The sequence below is a fragment of the Antechinus flavipes genome, chromosome 3, assembly GCF_016432865.1.
Source record: "Antechinus flavipes isolate AdamAnt ecotype Samford, QLD, Australia chromosome 3, AdamAnt_v2, whole genome shotgun sequence".
NCBI classification, from domain to species: Eukaryota; Metazoa; Chordata; class Mammalia; order Dasyuromorphia; family Dasyuridae; genus Antechinus; species Antechinus flavipes.
This window is the reverse complement of record NC_067400.1, coordinates 162,594,575-162,616,355: the sequence shown is the minus strand read 5'-3', so window position 1 is coordinate 162,616,355 and position 21,781 is coordinate 162,594,575. Positions and strand designations below refer to the sequence as shown.

General features: G+C 36.0%; 1 pseudogene; it reads right to left on the bottom strand.

Annotated features, from left to right (window-relative positions):
• Positions 1 to 362: 362 nt before the first annotated feature.
• The window catches only part of LOC127557086 (biogenesis of lysosome-related organelles complex 1 subunit 2-like), an 87,898-nt pseudogene continuing 66,479 nt past the window's right edge, over positions 363 to 21,781 (bottom strand).

The following is a 21,781-nucleotide window of genomic DNA, read 5'->3' as shown; positions in this document are numbered from 1 at the left end:
GATTTAGCAATTAAGAAGTGATTGATAACTTTGGAGAGGGCAATTTCCATTCACATGACCAAATCTAGTGATAAACAAGATTAATTTGATAGGAAAGTCTTTAGTTCTGGTCTACCACAGATCCATAAAAACAGATTTGAAACTAGAAAGCTAGTTCTAACTGGAGAACTTCCAATATACCCTCATTGTAATTGGTTGTCCCTTCATTTAGCTATGGGTAGAGTTATGATTCTCCTTGGATCTTCAGCAATACTGCCTTTTATGGAACAGAAACATAGGCGTTTGATAAGTTCCATCTCACTCATTTCCACTCTTATGAAACATTCTTGGAGTTAAAATCTTTATGCTAAAGAATACTTTCATCACCTCTCTAACTTCTTGTACTTTGCTTAGTTTCTTTGAATATGCATCCAACTTAGAGGCTGCCAGCTCAAGAACTGCTATTTGCTCCTTAATTAAAGTGATCTGATCCAGATAAGGCTGAAATGCTGCCTTTAGGTTTCTACTTATGTTTACCTCTATATCTTTCTTTTCTAGTTGCTTCAAGCTGGTCAGTTTATTCATATTTTCCAGAAGTTTATAGTCTTCACTGGTGGCTGGCAGCTCTATGGTCAGTCACGTGGCTATGTTGGAGAATACATCCTGGAGTAGCCCACAATGTCTGCCTCAGCTGACTCCCTGTCTCCACCACTTCATTATCTAGGCTGGGTAAGGGAAGGAGAAAGGATGGAGGAAGGATGGAGATGGGGAAAAGGAGAAAAAATGGGAAGTGGGGGGAAAAGGAAGGGAAGAAAGGAAGGGGAAGGGAGAAGCAAAGGGAGAAGACAGAGCAGAAGGAAAATAGACATTGGCTTTTTTAATCTAAGAAGGTTTGAGATCACACTTTGGTGATTATGGCTAGGTAGCAATTGCAATGATGACAAAAAAATGGCTCCCCTTGTCCTCTTAGATCTCAATTTTTCTCCTATAAAAATAACTTGAGAATATGACATTTTAACTTAGGAATCTAGCATTTCTACTAACTGTTTTGGCTCAGCTAGTTTTTATTGCCTAATGCCATTTTGAGTTTTCTGAGTAACCAGCTCTTGATGCATAAAAGGCAGCATCATTGTTAGAGACTTCATTCCCATGAAGTAACCAGGACCCAGGGTGTTATTATTGGCAAAAGATGGTGTCTATCAAGACCTGGACATCCTGAAGGAAGAAAGAGTGGACATGTTATGTGGAAGATAAGAAAGACAGAACTTCAGAGAGGCATGGGATTTAGAGCCAGAAAAAACCTGAGAATCTAAGTCATTTTATAGATGTAAGGGAATACATACAAAGGAATTGTATATGTTTTGTTCCTGCCACCCTCCATCAACTTCAAAAAGTCACGAACTCCATGAGAGCAGGGACTATGTTTTATTTTTGTATCTCCTTTAATGATCCCAAGTTCCCCATAGAAACAAAGACCCATTTTTTTTTTATATATCAACATGTTAATAATGTTGCTATATAGCAATAAAATATGAATTGGTCACCATTTTCCTACATTATGCTTGCAAATAACATTATAATACACTAATTACTATGCACAGAACTTTTACAATTAAATTTAATACACCTAAAAATTCTTATTTCTTTTGTTTTCTTTCCCTTTTATAATCAAAACAAGATGGTACTTGTTATATGATCAAACAATGTAAATTCCAATAAGTGCTTATCGGGTATGTTGAAGTGGAAATTCTTTTTTTGGAAATAATTGGACTAAATGGTCATTGAGGTCATTTAAAAAACTAAATTCTCTGATGGTACACTGAAGACTATAACTAATGATTGAATAGAGATTTCTAATGAATATATTTTCTTTAAAAAAAAAATGAAAATTTAGAAATCTTAACACCACATATCTTTGTTAGAAACAAATTGAATTAGCACCTTGTAAAGTATGTATGTTAAACTGAGAACCGTGGACTAAACCCAAAGCAGTGGACCCTATGAATGATTTAGGTTCCTTCAGTAACAAGACATCTGTAATTGTTCTCAATTGTAAGATTTTTTTTTTTTTTTTTTTTTTTTGGCATTCAAAATTTCAAGTAAGGCTCCAAAAGGAGCATTACACAATGCTGAGATTATAACTGCTTAATGACTCTCATATCCCCTGTGAAACTTTAGAACAAGAGAAATTATTATTCTTTCCAGTTTGTACTCATTTGGAAACATTCATTTAGTGACCTTAAAACACTTCAAAAACATTCATTAAAGCCCATGATCCCTTTGTGATATGGGCTAATGTCGTCATTTTATTCATTCCTTGAGAACATAAGGGACACTGAGGTGAATGACTTGTTTACAGCATGGCATCTAGTTCATCTTTGGCAGACTGAGAAATAGAATGAATTACTGAAGTCTTGCCTTTCTGTCACTTTTTAAACTGATACCATCTACTCTCTATTACATGTGTTAATGAGTAAGCAAGATAGCATAAATAATTTAAATCCACAGACAATTTTAAAATGTCCTTTTAGATGACAATTTCAACCTCCTTTCTCCACCAAATCTTTTTTACTAGAATTGCTGATAAGTAGCAAAATTAACAATTGGTGTCCTATGTGTCTTTTCTTCCCTTAGCTTTTTGACAGAAGAAAATTGTGAAATAGAAAAAGTTTGTCAAGGAGGCCACCAAGCTCTTTTCTGTACTCCCCTAACCCTTCCTTGAAACTCTATTTTAGGTACTCAGTACCAACACTACCCCTTTCCTCGAAATTAAAGTGACTCTGATATCAGGCAAATATTTATTAGTATATATCTATACATGGTATCTCTCCTAGTAAGTAATCTCTTCCTGGAGGTATTGCATTTTAATTTTTCTCTCTAAGGATAGAATGAAAAACTTTGTCTCTTAAAGGAATTCTAAAACCTTTATGGTACCACTGATATTATATTATCTAGATAGCTGCATACTTCACCTATAGGGAAGAATAACCTCTGTTTAGACTTGCTAGTGAACAAAACAATAATCAGGCTAGCAAATTGAGGAGGGGAAGAAGAAAAGAATATTATTAATAAACACATCAATCTTTTGAACTTACTTATTTTTGTTTAATGCCACTTGTATTCTCCCAAATTTCAGAAATATTTTTCACTTCCATATTTTGACTCCTATATCCAGTGCCAAATCCACTGTCACCAAAATATGCTTCATATTTGTCTCCTCATATCTCTTCCCTCTGCCATCATTCTAAATTCAGATCTATATTACCTGTCATCAAAATTATTTTTTAAATTTATTTTATTTTTAATTTATGGAATAAAACAAGCATTTCTATCACATAGTATACAAAAAAAGATGATTGCACATGAAACTGCAAATTTATTATGTACAATTTGCTATTCCTTTTTTAACATATACAAAATTATGTTATTGTACAAGATTCCTTATCTAGTCATCTTTCTTTCAGGCTCAATCTTACACTACTCTATTGGATTATTTGTTTATATAGACTATTTGTGCTTAGCATGTAGGCCAAATCAGACCACAATATAGATGATGTCATTTTGTCCTCTTTAAACATGAACATGAACAACCAATCAACCACCTACTGCCATATTACTCTCCCTAAGTAGAGTTCTTAGAAAAATATTTCTATTTTAAAATATCTATATTTTGGAATCATAAGACCTGCATTTGAATCCCAATTCTCCTAGTTATTAACATCAACATGATTTTGGTTGTCACTTTAAGGACCTCAGGTTGCTCATCTGTAAAATGACAAAATCTATCCCTTTTAGTTTTCAATTCTATCAACAAAGGCTCTCTGTTGCCTTCTCAAAAGGAAAAAAAAATCCAGTTTCCATAACCTGGTATTAAAAACGTTATGCCACAGTTCTCTTTTATTGTCCTGACGCAGTTTCTTTAATTATCCTGATTCAGTCCTGCCTTGGTTTCCCTGCTTCTCAGTTCTGCAAAAAAAAAAAAAAAAAAAACCCTCCCTCGTTATCAGAATACTTGATAGAACAACAGAATGCTTCTCCCCATCCCAAGCTATTAAAATATCAGATACTGTCTTATCAAGATGCCTCTCCCCATATCCAGGGTGCCTCCCCCTGATTATGTCATCCCTTCTCCAGAGGCTCACTCCACCCTGTCAGAATCCTGTTTCCACTCTCAGTACCCTGACTCCGCCCCTGCCTCAGTCTACCCTCTGTGTCTGAGCCATGTGTATATATGTCATTGAGAACTCTGTTTGCTGGATTCTTGGATAGTCTCATTCAGCCCTGGGACCAAACATGGATCATTGGTCCCAGTATATCTCTCCATTTAATATTTTATTAAATACTCTCTAATCTCTATCTTGCTCAGTTTCTCCGGCATTAAAAAAGTCCTCCTGAAAATATAGTTTGGAATCAGTTCTATGTTCCAGCCAAATTCAATTCTTACCATTCACTGAATGTACCCTGTTTTCCTACATCCATGTTTATTTCTCCCCTCCTCCCTCCTTGATCCCAAACCTGGAATGCATTTTCCTTACTACAAACATCTCTGCTGCTGAAAATCTTTCCTCTCCTTCAAGACCAGCATAAATATTTGCTGCTCCGTGAAACTTTTTCCTGCTTCCTCACCAGATAAAAGTAACCTATTCTTCTTCAAAGCCTTAATCATTTTATACCTTTATTATGACACTTACCTCTTTCTATCTTGTTATAGCCATTTGTAATACCTGTCTTATTTCTTCTCCTAGATTATAAACTCTGAAATGAAGGTCTATATTTTATTCATCTTTATAGTTCCAACACATAGTTAAACACTGGCACATTGTAAGTTATAATTGCTTGCAGAATTATAAGGATAATTCATAAACAAGAAGATGAGCTTGTCAACAATAGATTTAGTCATTGTCTTTACTACAAAAAGACAACTGATTATTCAATTGTCTGCTCTATTCAACACATCTCCTCCCACTACTACACATGCATGGAAAACAAGAAAACAAATTGGATAGCACAGGACAAATGTTAAGTTTGGAGTCAGAAAACCTGAGTTTGAATCCCAATCATTCTACCTGATTGGGTATCCATTTCTTAATCTATAAAATGTAGAAATTGGTTTAGATGATCTTTAAAATTCCTCCAATCTCAAATCAGAGGTATCAAACAGCAACCTAGAGGCTCAATGCATCCAACAACACTCTCCAAGTGTAGCCCAAATCAGATTAAAATGTAAAATTCAGTTTTAGGGAAATCATTCTACTGATTTTTAAAAGCTATATAATGATGAGTTATTATTATTAGTCTGAGAAGTGGAAAGGACTGCAGAGCTGTATCTGACCCAGAATGCTTCTTACAACATCTCCCCATTCCCATTTACCTTTGTATTCCCAGCACATGCCACAATGCTTTGGATATAAGGGGTAACTAAAATATTTCCTGACTCATTTGTGATTGAATTTGACTCTACTCTCTTGGCTATCTGTCCATTATCAATTGTACTCCCCCAATAGGTTTTCCACATACACACACAGGACAGGAATTAGATAAATCCCACTCTCCTCTCAATAACAATAGTTGCCTCCACATCCCTTTGCATTGGTTACATGACTCCATTTTTTTCCATAGTTGATTGGATCAGGCTAAATGTTTCCCATTATTATACAATGTCCTTTCCACATCAATTTCTAGAACAAGGTATACATGCATTCTTTATACATCTATATAGTCGAAATATAGTTCCCAAGATTAATCTTTACCTTTTTAGATTTCTCTTGAGTTCTATATTTGTAGATCAAACTTTTTGTTAAGGCTTTTTCATCAGAAATAGATGAAATTCGCTTACTTTGTTGAATGTCCATCTTCTTCCCTGGAAAAAGATGCTCATTCTCGCTGGGTAAGTTATTTTTGGTTGCATACCAAGTTCCTTAGCCTTTCGGAATATCATATTCCAGGCCCTTCGATCTTTTAATGTGGATGCTGCCAGATCCTGGGTGATCCTTATTGTGGCTCCTTGATACTTGAATTGGGTTTTTCTAGCCGCTTGCAATATTTTTTCCTTCATCTGAGGGTTCTGGCATTTGGCCACTATATTCCTTGGTGTTTTGATTTTAGGATCCCTTTCAGTAGGTGATCGATGAATCCTTTCAATTTTTATTTTTTCCTCTGTTCCTATGACTTCTGGGCAGTTCTCTTTGATAATTTCCTGGAAAATAGTGTCCAGGCTCTTTTTTTCATCATGTTTTTCTGGAAGTCCAATGATTCTCAGATTGTCTCTCCTGGATCTGTTTTCCAGGTCTGTTGTTTTCCCCAGAAGGTATTTCACATTCTTTTCCATTGTTTGATTTTTTTGGATTTGCTTGACTGATTCTTCTTGTCTCCTCGAGTCATTCAATTCCAATTGTTCAATTCTGATTTTCAGTGAAGTATTTTCTTCACTCACTTTTTAAAAATCTTTTTCTAACTGTCCCATTGAGTTCTTTTGTTCTGTGGAATTTTTTTCCATTTCGCAAATTTTGTTTTCCAGTTCACCAATCCTATTTTTCAAGGATTTTACTTATTTATACACTCTCTAACTGACTTCTCCAGGCTCTTTTGCCAAGCCTCCCTCTCCTTTTCCCAAGCCTCCCTCTCCTTTTGCCAAGCCTCACTCTGCTTTTCCCATTTTTCTTCTAGCTCCCTTGTGAGAGCCTTTTTAATCACTTCTATGAGGTTCATCTGTGCTGACGAACAGATGTTCTCCTCCTTTGGGGATTCACCTGGGGACTGCCTGTTTTTAGTCTCCTCAGGATTTAGAGTTTGCTCTCTATCTGTATAGAAGCTGTCAAGGGTTAAAGTCCTCTTCAGTTTCTTGCTCATTCTGTCTAATAATCAAAGACAAACTAGCAAAGAAAAACAGAAAAAACTGGAGTCTTTCTTTGGGGGAGGGGCTGGGTGTGTTACCGAGCTTCCTCTACAGACTGCAGGGGGGAGGGGGGGGGCGCAGCAGTGAGGCACTAGCCCGACTGTGCTGCGCCTGCGCTCTGAGATCCCAAAGAGTGCTGAGTCACTGGGGGGGGGGGGGGGGGGGGGAAGGGGTGGCCTGGTCCCGAGAGACTCCAGCTGTTTGGGGTTGTATTCTTCAGCCCCGGTGTTTTTAGCTTCTCTGCTGGGCTGTTGACTTGCTGCCGGAGCAAAGTATCCAAACCTGTAGCGAAGCTCTCCCCGCAGAAACGGCTGCGATCACTCCCCACCCCCTCTCCAGTCTGCTCCCGTGCTCTCACTGCCGCTGCCCTCAGCCTGCGCCCGATCTAAAACCGTCCCAGCCCTCCAGTAAAGACAGACCTTTCTTGGCGAATCTCAAGGATGGCTTCTCTTGGTAACTATTTGTGGGTTTTTTTTCAGTCAAGCATTAATTCAGAGGCTTGTAATGAGATGGATAGTGAGAGAAAGCGTGGAGCTACACAGCTGTGTGCCTCCTCTCCGCCATCTTAACCGGAAGTCGTTTCCCATTATTATAAATTTTATGTTCATCTTCACCCCCAGAAATTACTCTTCCCTCCTTCATAACTTGACTGGAAATAAACTGTCTGGAAATAAATAGGTGGACTTCACCAATTAGAACAAATTAGTCTATCAGATCAGTTAAGTAACACCAGGGACTCTAAAAGAATTAGATACTGGATAGATGTGTTTCATTATTGGAGGAGATCATGGCAACAAAAAAGCCAGATAAATTAGCTGTAGGCTATAAAAGGGAGATCTAGAAGATGCTGAAAAGGAGGTGAATGTCTGAAAAAGGAAAGGTGAGATGATAAGGGAGAATTTCATATATGATTCACTTATTTCTGAATTTTCTCTAAAGCCAATTCACTGACTCATGAAGTGTGAAATAAATATATCAATGTCTTAAAGTCCCTAATTTCCTTCAAAACTTAGTTCAACTATCACTACATAAGCTTTTATTTCCTTTTAAGTTCCACCTTCTGCTCTCAAAAAAAATCTTAAATTTATATATCTATTTTGTTTATCTTTTGCATTTTGTTGTTATTGAGTTATTTTCAGCCATGTCTGACTCTTTGAGACACCATATGGAATTTTCTTGGCAAAGTTACTGAAATAATTTGCCATTTCCTTCTCTAGTTCATTTTACATATAAGGAAACTGAGGCAAACAGCTTTAAGTGACTTTCCTAGAGTCACACGGCTAGTAAATATCTGATGTCATATTTGAACTCAAGAAGATGAGTCTTCCTGAATCCTGGTTCAGAACTCTATCTACTGCTCTACCTAGCTGCCTTATTTTACATTTACTTATAACTATGCATAATTATCCCTTCTACATTAAGATTTTCTCCATCATGTATCACCAGTCACCATAAAGAAATTAAATGGGAATTTTTTTTTTTTTGAGGGGGAGATTTTGTGGAAGACAAAGATGAGACAGGAAGACCAGCAGACAACACAGAAAAAGTTTAGAAACTCAGAAATGTACAAAACATATATATAGTTTTTGCATAATATCAACATATTTTATCTTTTAATATAGTATATTCAGATTTCTTCTCTGTATAAAGGGAGATATGAAATTTTTTATTTAGATTTTTCAAATACATATGAAGGGATAATTGTATGTTATCTTCCTCTATATAAACTCCTAAGAAGTTAGTACTGTTTCATTTTTGTCTTTGCAATAAAACATTTAGCAAAATGCTTATAACATAATACTTAATATCTGATTAATAGATCATGACTCCCTACAGTCTTAATCTCTTCCTAGTCTCCCAGTCTAACATTCCTCTTTCAGCTTCATAGGTTCATAGAATTTAGAATTGGATAAGATTTAAAGATCATCTAGTACAAATCCATCAAATACAAACAAAGAAACTGAGATGAAGCAATTTTTTTAAGATCATACCATTAGTAAAAGAAAAATAACATTCAAACCCAGCTCTTCTAACTTCAAATCATGTGCTCAACCTACAACTCTTGCTGAGTTTTTGACCCAGTATGATCAGCCTTTTAAACAATGAACTTTCCTCTTACAAAATCTCTTGTTCCCTTACATTTGATTCATCCTACCATGCTAATAATCCCCATATCGAAGTACCCCCACCCTCAACCTTTCTGTTGCTATTGCCCAAGATTTCTAGAACAGAGCATGAAATCTTATCGACTATGTCCACTACAAATTCATTTCACTTCAATTTCTAGTAGATCTCCATTGTTTCATGGTAGTTATATTTTCATCTTTTATTATCAGTAACACTTCCTCCCAGCACCAGTTTTATACTTCCTCTTCTCCTCAAGTCTCCAATCCCATTTACCTTCTGTCAGCAGATAACTTCAGCTTATATTTCCCTGAGAAAATTGATAGTCATTATTATGAGTTACTTTCATCAGTCAGAGAGGTTAGAAGAGACACAGAAAGATGTAATGTCACAGAAACCAAGGAAATCAATATATCCAGAAGTTCCAACTGTGTCAAATGTTACAAGGAAGTCAAGAAGGATGAACACTGAAAAAAGAACATCACTTTTGGCATTTGGGATGTTACACATGACCTTTGATTAAATAGTTTCAGTAAGATGGTGAGGATAGAAGTTAGTTTGCAATACATTGAGCAGTCAGTGCATGTTGAAGAAGTAGAGAGGGGAGCAGGGAAAAGAGGTTGTACTTTTTAGAAGTTTGGCAGTGAATAGAAAGAAAGAGATGAAATGATAGATTTGGGAATTATTAAATCTTAAAGATGATTTTTCAGATTATAAAAGATCTGAGCATATTTCTCAAAAAAGAAAAAAGGTAATCGAGAAGGACATATTAAAGATATAAAAAAAGCAAAAGGATAATTGATGGGGGAAGAGTGGAAAAGGATAGGGTGAAACAGGGTTCATCTTGAAAACAAGTAAAGATACCTATTTCTCTGAAGCAGGAAGAAATCAAAAAAGAAATAAGGAAATAAGAGAGAGATTAAAGTAGGTTGTCATCAAGATTATGGAAACTTAAGGAGAATGCCATTGCATATGGTATAGTGGAAAGAATGCTATATTTGGAGTGGATGAACTGGATTTGAATTCAACTCATCACTGACACAATCTTCAGGTCTCAGTTTCACCATCTTTACAATAAGAAAGTTGAACTAGATTTCTAATGTCCCTTCTAAATCTAAATCCTATGAAATCATAGTGGGATCATAGACTTGGAGATAAGGAAGATTTTAAAGCCCTGGGGGTCATATGAATGTGGAAATGTCAAATGCTTTCAATGTGTCTAAATCCATGAACTGATGGTCTTCGTAAAGTAAGAGGAGAGATCATTTGCCAAGATTTAAAGTCCAAAGCAGATTTAAGAATTTGAGTAAACGAAGAGAGATTTGAGAAATATGACAGGAAGTCAGCAAGAGAATAATTCTGTATTTTTTTCTCTCCAACTCTTTCAACATGATTTGGTGCCAATGGCAATGCAATCTATGCCAACCTTAGTCTGGCCAGAATTTTCATGGGAAAGGAATTTTAAATACACACACACACACACACACACACACACACACACACACACACACACACCCTGCACTAGAACTGTTTATGGGATAAACAAGCCATTTGCTACTACTTCCCACATATTAGGGAAACAGTTGGATTACACATCAGTGTCTAGATGCTTCAAACAATACTACCAGGAAGTTGATGGAACTGGAACAAGGAAATTACTGGCTCTGAACTCCATAAAAAAGCCCAATTTTTCATTGGAAAAACAATGGGAGCTCTGCTGGTAAATTAACAAAAGAAGAGTTAAAAGCTATGTGGCTGTAATAAGGGTAGAGCAGTTTTACATGTAAGATTAATAGTGTTCATAAGCATGTAGCCAATCTAAAATTAGTGAGGAGAGATGTAATTTTGTAGCACATTTTTTACTGTATCACAATCAATAAGTGTAAGTGTTAGAACTGAGAATTAAAGGAGCATATGTTGTCACTTTTAGAAAAAACATATTAAGAATTTCCAGGTAGCTATCTTGAGTATAAATGAACGCAACCTAAAGAAGTTAAATAACAGACCTTACCTATAAATTTAGTTTTCAATTTTGAAATTGTGTAAAATAAGCTCTATTCCTAACAAATGACCAAGAATTCAGAAACTCCAATTTCTCACTTCAAGGTGACTCACTCATATCAATATAGAACTATGAGTCTCCTTCTGTACCAAAAGCATAGTTTTGCACAAGAGCTGAAAGACTAATTCCCAGGGAGAAAAATCTATGAAGAATGAGATTTTTTTTCAAGTTTTTGGATTCCCTTTTTGTTCCCTTTTGTATACTTCTAATGTCTTTTCACCTTTCAAATACCTCATTCCCCAGTACCATTATATTATATTCTTTCTTACTGCCTCACCCCCACTACCAAAACATGTTTTTGATTCTTAAATCACACTAATATATAAAAAGTGTCACTACAAAATAATAATATTGGATTTTAAACAGAAAGATTTTTATCAATTCAAATGCATGTCATTTCCTCCAGAAGATTTAATTTAAGTCCTCTCATTCAACATATTTCAGTATTGCTCTACTGAGCTACACGTGTTAGGAGTTGCCTTCAGAAAATATCACATCCCCTTTTATATCTACAAAGATATTATAGCTTCATAATTTGGGGATAGATTAGATTTTCAGAAACAACCAAAAGTCATTTACAGCTAAATCAAGTTAAGATGAATGATCCAACTGCATAATTCAACTTTTTATTTAAAAAAACTTTGCTGATGAAATGTGTTTTACTGAGCAATACCACTACCAGAGAACATCTAAACTCACTCATGCCTTATGAATTCTGTGTGGTTCTTATCTGAGTCTTCAGACAAACCCTCTACATAGACTATAATCAATGTGCAGAGCACAATTCCTTATATTTTGTTTGCTCCCATTAAAATGTGAACTCTTTAAGAATGAGAACTGTTTATTTTTCTATTTTTATCTTCACTGTATAGCACAGTGCTTTGAATATGGTAAATACTAAATAAATATTTTGTTCATATGTTCATTCATTCACTAGATGCCTTCCTCTAATATTTTGTGAAAATTAGGACATCATAGAGTATATACATCATTCACTGTGACTATTCAAACTTTAGTCCTCTTTAGTTCTTTACTGCCTTATCCTTGCCCCACCAAGCCTCAGTATTGGATTATACCCATCATCCACTGCTCTTGGTCCTACACACATGCTGCTAAGTAAAGCTGAAGAAAATTATGAAAATGTGCTCACTGGGGCCACTACAAATTTATATTACACAATCTCAATTGGGCTTCATTGTGGCAAGGCAATCCTTTTATAACTACTTACTTGATTGACTGTAATGACTTTTCCAAACCTTTTTATCCTTTCTCAAATCTCCTGTCACTCCCCCTCCCTTCACTCCTTTAGCTGAGAAATATGTTTCCTATGTCACTAAGAAATTGAGACCATTCACCAAGAGTTCCTTCTACCCCTGCCTTCATTTGCTCAAACTCTGGTGTATTCTTTCACTATCTCCTACTTCATCTTCTACTTCTAGGAAAAAGGAAAAAATGTTCCTTCCTTTTGCCAAGGAAAAACTATTCTATATGTAGAAGTGATCCCATTCTGCCCTGTCTTCCCCCTCTATTGTATCTACTCTCACAATAATCTTTCATCTCCCCTGGTTAATTGGCTGTGTTCCCTCCACTACAAACTTTTTTTGGTCATTATAGCATTTTAAAAGCACAGAAGAGACTAAGAAATCTAGAAGGAGACAGACAAGCCAACTAATTTTAAAATTAAAATGTAGAATCATATTATTTAAAAATGCAAGCTAAATGCAGTAGAAATTCATGTTTCATTCTTATTCTGTTTTTTTTTTTTTTTCAGTTCTTTCATGGTTGTTGGTGATCTTCGAGTTCAGAATAACAAAAAAATTAATTAAAATTGGAAAGGGTATGTACATTTACTTAGAGATCATTCCAGGTGACATTTGAAATGCTAATGTATCAATAGATACAACAAAAAATTATTTTATCTAATTCTTCCCACCCCCACCCCCATCTCTCACACATACAGAGAGACAGAGACAGAGAGAGAAAGAGACAAACAGAGAGAGACAGAGACAAAGACAGAGAAAGACAACCACACTCTTTTGCCACTATGATTGACTCTAGAGAATTGGGAGGGAGGCAGAACAAAGAAAAACCTCAATAATCTCCCAGCCCAATCTCCCTAGCTGCTCAGGTTTCAAAGCAGCTCCAGTCTGATCTCTTTTAGAAAAATGGTCTCACATGAAGTGATGGTCTGTTTGGGGACACAATGTTTCATCTGTTCTCTACTCAAGATGCCCACCTTAGTGAATATGGTTCTCCAGATCATGTTCCAAGTTCTACCTCTGTTCTGTGATAGTATCAGGAGCCAAAAACAGCAAGCAGTTGTGAGTATCCCACCCTATTTAGAACCACGGGATCCTCTCTGTCCCCAACCATGTTGAAGGACTATCTTGGAACAGTAGACAGAAAGAAATCTCTTGTAGGACAAGTGGAAAAGCAAGCCTAGGAATTTTCAGTCTATATTTCTGTGTGTCTTTATACCATTTATCTTTTAGTCCCTAATGTCTCACCTTTTTCCAAATGAGAATTTTCTGAGGGAAAAAAAAACACCTATATACATCTTTTAAGGAATTTTTATATGATTTTAACATGTGAAAAGGAGACAATTGAAAAAAAGCCTTCAAGATGGCATTTTCCAAAATCACATAATATTTACATAAAGGAATTTTGTATTCTCTACATCTTCCATTCAATTCTTCAATTGTAAAAATGTGGTTATAGAATATCATTTGTAAAAACCTGGCTAATCTCTTCTCACACTATCATTAAAGGTGTCCTTGATTGATATTTTAGATTATTCTTATAAAAATTTTGTAGTAATGGCTAAAGACACATGGGCATTGTTTATTTGTTGAGATTTTCTCAGTTGTGTTTTTTTTTTCAATGTTAATAAGCTCCGTGAATTGTTCCAAGTTTTTATTATGAATTCTCTTCCACATAACTTTAGAATCAATATCTCAAGCCCTCAGAATTGTTATGCCTTGAGGAAAGAAGTCTCCCCACAGGCCTTATGAGCTGGCAGTCTCACTACTCCAGAAAAACGGTTGCAGAACCAGAGTAATCTGACTCAATCTCAGTAGCCAATTTATCTTCTTTTTTTTCCCCTTGTTTTCCCTTGTGGAAAAATAAAAATACTTAACTACTTGAATTCATTTTCATGATGGCTATTTGATTCTTTTTTAAAAATCAAACCCATGTCAACTTTCTACTCCCTTGGCTTTCCAGGTAAGACCCACTGTAGATGCGAGACTGACAGCTCACTCCCTTCTCTTTACCCCAATTGGAGTAGAGTATGGAAGAGAATTCATTGCTTTATGAAATGAAATTGCTTATAATTTTTCATCCTCATCATCCTCTGCAAGATTTTTTTTAAGTTTGTATTTTGAATCCATTTTGCCATTGGCTTCCAGAGTTCTTCACCTGACAAAGCTGTTGTTCATTTAAATAACTAGCAAACAATAAAAAAATGAAAGATCCTGTATTTTCTTACCTTTCAGCTAATTTTATGTGTGTGAAGATGTGATCTGTTTGAGAAAAAGTAACCAAAAAATGTGAATGCTGTACAGTTATAATAGAATAGTTTTAGATGCAAAATAATACTATTCACAAGTACTATATAGGTCATCTAAAATTAGTGAGGAAAATATAACATAAAAAGACAAAAGCCTGCAAAATTCCATATTGCAGAAGGTATACTTTGAGACTAGGGCTTTGTCATTTCAAAAAATCTAAATAGGGGGCTTTTTTGCATTGTCTCAAATGCTTTAAAATGATAAGTCTGATGGACTGAGTAATCACACAGGATGAATTTTGTGGGAACAATGACATTGATATCAAAGACTCAAATCAACTTTCTTTGCCTGTGATTTTGACTTGTTATTTTTGCTTATGCTATCTAAGGTTTGGGAAATGTGGGAGTTTTCCATTGCATATTTTAGTATTTTGCTTCTAAGTCATGTTGGAAACACCACATTTTATCAAGTTACCATTTTCATCAAGAGCACATTATTTTGTTCAACTTCCCTTGAAAAAGCAGAACAAATATTTGCTGTTTCTGTTCATCACAAAAGATTCAAGTCACAACCCTCAAAGAAACTTCTATCAAGGTTTGCTTTTTTCTTTTCCTTTTCAGAATCAGTCTTTCTTTACATTTTTAACTCCTCAGTTGGGATTCACTCAGTTGGGATAGTGAATCATCTATTTGAAGAAAGCAAAGCTCTGACCTTATCAGATGACTAATATTAGCTTTCAAGGAATCACAATTTAAGGTGCTGAATAAATAGTTATTGAACTCAATTTAATTGAAATAAACTAATGCCATTCCCAGTGGTATCTGCATTTTAACAAGCAACAAAGCTTTAAAATTAAAGAAATGAAATGCTGAGAGTAAAAATTTAAGTTGTAGTTATCTAATGGAGTAAGATTTGGAAGACAGAATGACTTCCCTATTACCCCTAAAATTATACCAGAGCCTGTGTTTTTGCTTAGGCATTTGGGAATGTTCACATGAAATAATGGAGGAAAATCACTTTGCAGACTTTAAAGTGCTATATTGTAATGTTCTCTCTAAAATGTAATGTTCTCTTTTGAGGTTTTCTTGGGGTCTCTGAGAGCAGCCTTCCTTTCAGTTCAGTAATCACCACGAGTGCGGCCAAGTTTTAAAGTCCAAATCCTTTATTATCTCTTTCAGTCTTGTCTCCTTTCCTGGGGCCCACTTAGCTTTCTTAGAGGCCTATCTCTCTCCTTGGTTCCTTGAGCTTGAGCTCCTACCTCCTTCTCTGCCCTCTGAATCTCTCCAAATTGAATCCTGGCTGAGGTTCCCAGCTTATATACTCTACACTGAGTATAAACTAATCATTACATCACTAAGAAACCATTATTTGTTGTAGGATTAAAACAATGGTAAACTAGATTTAGCCATTTTCTCCTCAATTCCACTTAGTACTTGTTTCAAGTTCTGGCCCATAACATCTCCCACTTTTTTTGTTTTTAGAACATAGGAGGTCATGCTCTCCCTGACTTCTCAAGGAGGTGAGAACCCCCAAAAAAGAGGTGATCACACCCTCCCTGACTTCTCTGGAAGGGAGATGAAAATGCCAAAGGAAATGGGAAATCAAATCAGATTAGTGGGTTTCTGAAGGATCTCACTCTTAAAACAGGTATACATAAATCCATCAATATGGGAGGTATTATATAGAGGGCTGGAACTATTGAATCAATGCACTGAGGTCAGGACTGCTGAGTGCTTGAGGCTAACTACTGATTGGACAATACTCCATGGGCATATGATTGGAAAGTGGTTTTCCACTATCTATACTGGCTCAATATTTTGGTGTATAGAGGATTGTAGGAGGGACTAGGAGATAGAGTAAAGCTAGCCAGTCACACTCTCGGGGGTAGACGAGGGAGAAGGCGCTTGCAGAAATTCTCTTCCATCCCCTTCACTTCTACTCCTAAAGACCAAGAATAAAGATGGACTTTTGCTTATCCTGGCTACAGCTGATTCTGGGGTGTCCTGGGTGCTAGCACAGTCATTACAGTATTACACATAATTACATAAATTACATAAGCACATAGTAACATAACTCAGGCTAGTAGTGATGTAACAAATAACATGAATCAACATGAGGATTTATACATGTCCATAAGTCCTAGAAATTGTCCAAAAGGAATCTCTTGTCCATGACTTCATGTGTGTAGGGAATCCAATGATTCCTGCTGATTTTGAAGTTCTGCAACAGTCTTGTTATCAGCCATGCTCTTTCAGTGTCAGATGTTTTTAAGGTCTTCTCCTTTGCTTTGAGGTTTTTCTCTTTTTCTGTCTCTCCAGGTGCTCGTTGGCTCCCATCTGATTCCTTCTCCATCTGTAGCGATATAAACAAACCCTTTCTCCCAAGCAGTTAATGTATCTAGTGCCTTCTATTTACTTTCTAGATTTCTCCTCATCACCTGGCAATTACATTGGACACTGCCCTTCTGTTGAGTTAAAAAAGCCTGTATTCTCCCCAATTCTAATCCCTTTCTGCTATCTGATTGCTTTTTTGCTGATTGATCAAATCAGAGTCCTGACCTTTTAAAGACTCTCTGGGTGTAACCTCAGCTGCCATCATGCCCCACCTGTCTTTTGTTTGATATCTTAGAGCTGGGCCTCACCTCTCATTTCCCTGGGTCAATCTACATTCTGGGGCCCAGTGGAAGCTCTTGCGGCATTTTGGACATAGGGTTTTGGGTCTTCTCTCAGTCTATCTTCTCACTCTATCTCCATAGCTACAATGGGCTCTCAGATGTCCTATTTTTCCACACTGAAAGCATCGATGAGTTTCTCTAGAAGTCCCTTGCCAAGAGGGAACATGATTATGTTCATCATAGTCAGGGTATAATAAGCATTTGTGCGCATTGTGGCACAGCGTCTTATGATCTCCTCTAAAAGAACATCTTTGTGTAGTCCCCATATAATTCTTCTGCAAACCTCATTATCATTTTCCTTAGCCAGTTGTCTGATCATTATTCTTGTAGCTGCATTTTCTCCAATGGTTCTTATTACAGCTGTTTGCAAATGTCCCACAAAATCTGCAAAAGGTTCACTGGGACCTTGCTCTATTTTTGTGAAGGCTTCTCCTCCATCTTTTCCTGGGAAGGAACCCCAAGCTTTTACAGCAGCAGTAGCAATTTGCTCACATGCTGCTATGGGATAATTAATCTGTGCTAAATTGTCGGACTGACTTTCACCTGCTAGTTGGTCAAAGGTGATTTGTATGTTAACTCTGGTTTGCCTGTTTCATTGGGCTTGTATCTTGCATAACTCACTATACTCCAAAACCACAACAAGTTTTGTCCAGGTTCTAAACATGTCCTTGCTATGAATTTCCAATCGCTAGGGGTTAAGATTCCATAAGCCAATTTTTTTAGTAACACCTTAACATAAGATGATGTAGCCCATAAAGAGTGCAATCCTTTTTCAAATTCTTGATTTTTTCCAGATCAAAAGGAGTGTACCTTCTCCTTTGTTGACCTGAAGAGTCAAGCTCTTCAATCACAGAGTATGCATTTATTAAATCAGATATATCCTGTCCTTCTCTTTTATCCTTAATAAATGCCTTTTGTAATCTTGTCATAGGCTGCTTCATAGGTGATGCTGAATGTGTTACTGCCTCTCCCCCTCCTCCTTCTTCCTCCACCCATGAAGGGTTAATTGAGGGAAGTAGGTCAGAGGATGACTTAGAATTGTACTTAACTCCATTTTTATCTAATTCTTCATCCTTTTCACCTCGTTTTTCTGGATCCTCCCTCTCCTGCTCTTTCTTCTTTTTCTTTATTCTATAAGTTATATAATTTCTTAAAGCCAGTTGTATTAAGTTTTATGTATAAAGTATTTCTTTGGAAATTGAGTCAGGTCCATTATTATTGTAGTATTCTCCTACTAATTTCCACTCATCTGGATTTAATTCTTTTTCCTTAGAGAACCAAGGAGATGTGTTCTGTATTGTTTCTAAGAGTTCAATCATCTGCTCCCAAGTTACAATTAAACCTTGATTTTTTATCAGTCTGACCAAGCTTTCAACACATTTTCCTTTCGGGTGGAGAAATCTCTTTTCTCATCAGAGAATACTGGAATACTACTTTAGCCTTTTATAAAATTTCCTTCTTCTACTCACCCTAATTTCTGGGTCAGGAACACTTTTCCACTGAAATCAGGATCGGAGCCTTTTCCACTGAACTTGGGATTGTCAGCCCCACATTCAGACGCCAAAATGTAATGTTCTCTCTAAAATGTAACGTTCTGTGTTGAGGTTTACTTAGGGTCTCCGAGAGTAGCCTTCATTGCAGTTCAGTAATCACCATGAGTGCAGCAAGGTGTTAAAGTCCAAATCCTTTATTATCTCCTTCAAAGTCTTGTCTCCTTTCCTGGGGCCTGGTTAACTTTCTTAGAGGCCTACCTCTTTCCTTGGTTGCTTGAACTTGAGCTCCTGTCTCCTTCTCTGCCCTCTGAATCTCTCTGAATTGAATTTTGGCTGAGGTTCCCAGCTTATATGATCTACACGGAGTATAAACTAATCATTAAATCACTAAGAAACCATTATTTGTTGTAGGATTAAATAAATGCTAAACTAAATTTAACCATTGTCTCCTCAATTCCACTTAGTACCTCGTTTCTTTTTTTTTTTTTTAATTATAACTTTTTTATTGACAGAACCCATGCCAGGGTAATTTTTTTGGCAACATTATCCCTTGCACTCACTTCTGTTCTGACTTTTCCTCACTCCCTTCATCCCCTCCCCCAGATGGCAAGCAGTCCTATATAAGTTAAATATGTCACAGTGTATCCTAGATACAATATATGTGTGCAAAACCGAACAGGTCCCTTTCCCTTCTTTAGTATCTCTTTGAGGTATAAGTCCAGTAGAAACACTGCTGGATCAAAGGATATGCACAATTTGATAACTTTTTGAGCATAGTTCCAAATTACTCTCCAGAATGGCTGGATGTGTTCACAATTCCACCAACAATGTATCAGTGTACCTGTTTTCCCACATCCCCACCAACATTCCTAATTATCTTTCGCTGTCATTCTAGCCAATCTGACAAGTGTGTAGTGGTATCTCAGAGTTGTCTTAATTTGCATTTCTCTGATTAATAATAACTTGGAACATATTTTCATATGGCTAGAAATAGTTTCAATTTCTTCATCTGAGAATTGTCTGTTCATAACCTTTGACCATTTATCAATTGGAGAATGGCTTAATTTCTTGTAAATTAGACTCAATTCTCTATATATTTTGGAAATGAGGCCTTTATCAGAACCTTTGACTGTAAAAATGTTTTCCCAGTTTATTGTTTCCCTTCTAATCTTGTCTGCATTAGTTTTGTTTGTACAAAAACTTTTCAATTTGATATAATCAAAATTTTCTATTTTGTGGTCAATAGTGATCTCTAGTTCTTCTTTGGTCATAAATTCCTCCCTCTTCCACAGGTCTAAGAGATAAATTATCCTATGCTCTTCCAATTTATTTATAATCTCATTCTTTATGCCTAGATCATGAACCCATTTTGACCTTCTCTTGATGGATGGTGTTAAGTGTGGGTCAATGCCTAGTTTCTGCCATACTAATTTCCAATTTTCCCAGCAATTTTTGTCAAATAATGCATTCTTATCCCAGAAACTGGTGTCTTTGGGTTTGTCAAACACTAGATTATTAAAGTTATTGGCTGTTTTGTCCTTTGAACCTAACCTATTCCATTGATCAACTAGTCTATTTCTTAGCCACTACCAGGTGGTTTTGGTAACTGCTGCTTTATAATATAATTTTAGATCTGGTACAGCTAGGCCACCTTCATTTGATTTTTTTTCATTAATTCCCTTGAAATTTTTGACCTTTTGTTTTTCCATATGAACTTTGTTGTTATTTTTTCTAGGTCATTAAAATAATATAATTAAACATTAAAATAAATAAATAGATTAGTTTTAGGTAGTATTGTCATCTTTATTATATTTGCTCACCCAATCCAAGAGCATTTAATATTTTTCCAGTTGGTTAGATCAGACTTAATATGTGTGGAAAGTGTTTTGTAGTTTTGCTCATAAAGTTTCTGATTTTCCCTTGGCAGATAGATTCCTAAATATTAGTATCTTGTTTCAAGTTCTGGCCCATAATACTGTATAAATGCCAGTTATTATGATTTTTATTATACTAATAATGTGTTACATTATGATATTATAGAATAACAATTGTTAATGTTATTATTATCCCACAGCCCACAGTTATAAGATCTAGTCTGGTGATGATTTTTTCACCTGAGTCTTCTATTACACTAATCTGAGCTCAGACAATGTTTATAGAGCAGTACAGAGGTGTGCTAGTAAAAGTTTAACAACTAGGCTATCTAGGAAAACAAAAAATGTATACATATTCACTTCAAAATTTAAACTGCACTATTAACATTTTCATAAGGCAATCAATGAAACAATAAATCAAGGCCTGATTTGTAGCAACTGCATTTTTCAGGCATAAATGTTCACACTGAAAATTTAAATATCAATTTGTCCTAAGAGCTGGCTCCAAATTACCCTGGTTTTTGGCAGAGAAGGGGACAGGCCCCATAGAAGTGGAATTCTGTACTCCAAATTTTGCTTGCTGTATTATGATCTGCTGCTGCTGCTGCTGCTACTTTAATATGCAGTATTCAAAGTTTCTGAGTTAGAAAACCAGAGTTCTAATCCTACTTTTGCCACTTACTACCTGAGTCACCTTAGACAAACCCTTTAATTTCCCCATCCTTAAATTTACTCAGAGACAAAAATATAAGAATTAGATTAGATGACTTCCAAGGTCCCTTCCAACTATAAATCTATGGTCCTTTGTTCTTCTGATCCTTAGTGATTTAAGGAAGCTAAGTGAATAGCATCAGGAAATGGATTATCTCCTTGTGATAGCTACAGGTAAGACCTAAGAAGAATAAGAAGTTTAGCAGAAAGGCAGGGATGGAGCTGAGTTTTTTTCCCCCTTAGAAAACTAGTGCCTTTGTGTTCTTGAATGTTAACAGCTCCCAGGAGCTCAGGGTAAAGGAAAGTACAATATGTATTTTAAAGTTATGATAATATGAAAACTTCAATACAGACTACTAACTGCCATGAAATGCTACTTTAGAGACATTTTACTTCTCAAAATGCTGAATTCAGACCAAAAACCAATTCCTTAAACTCATCTGACCTACTATATATAGAA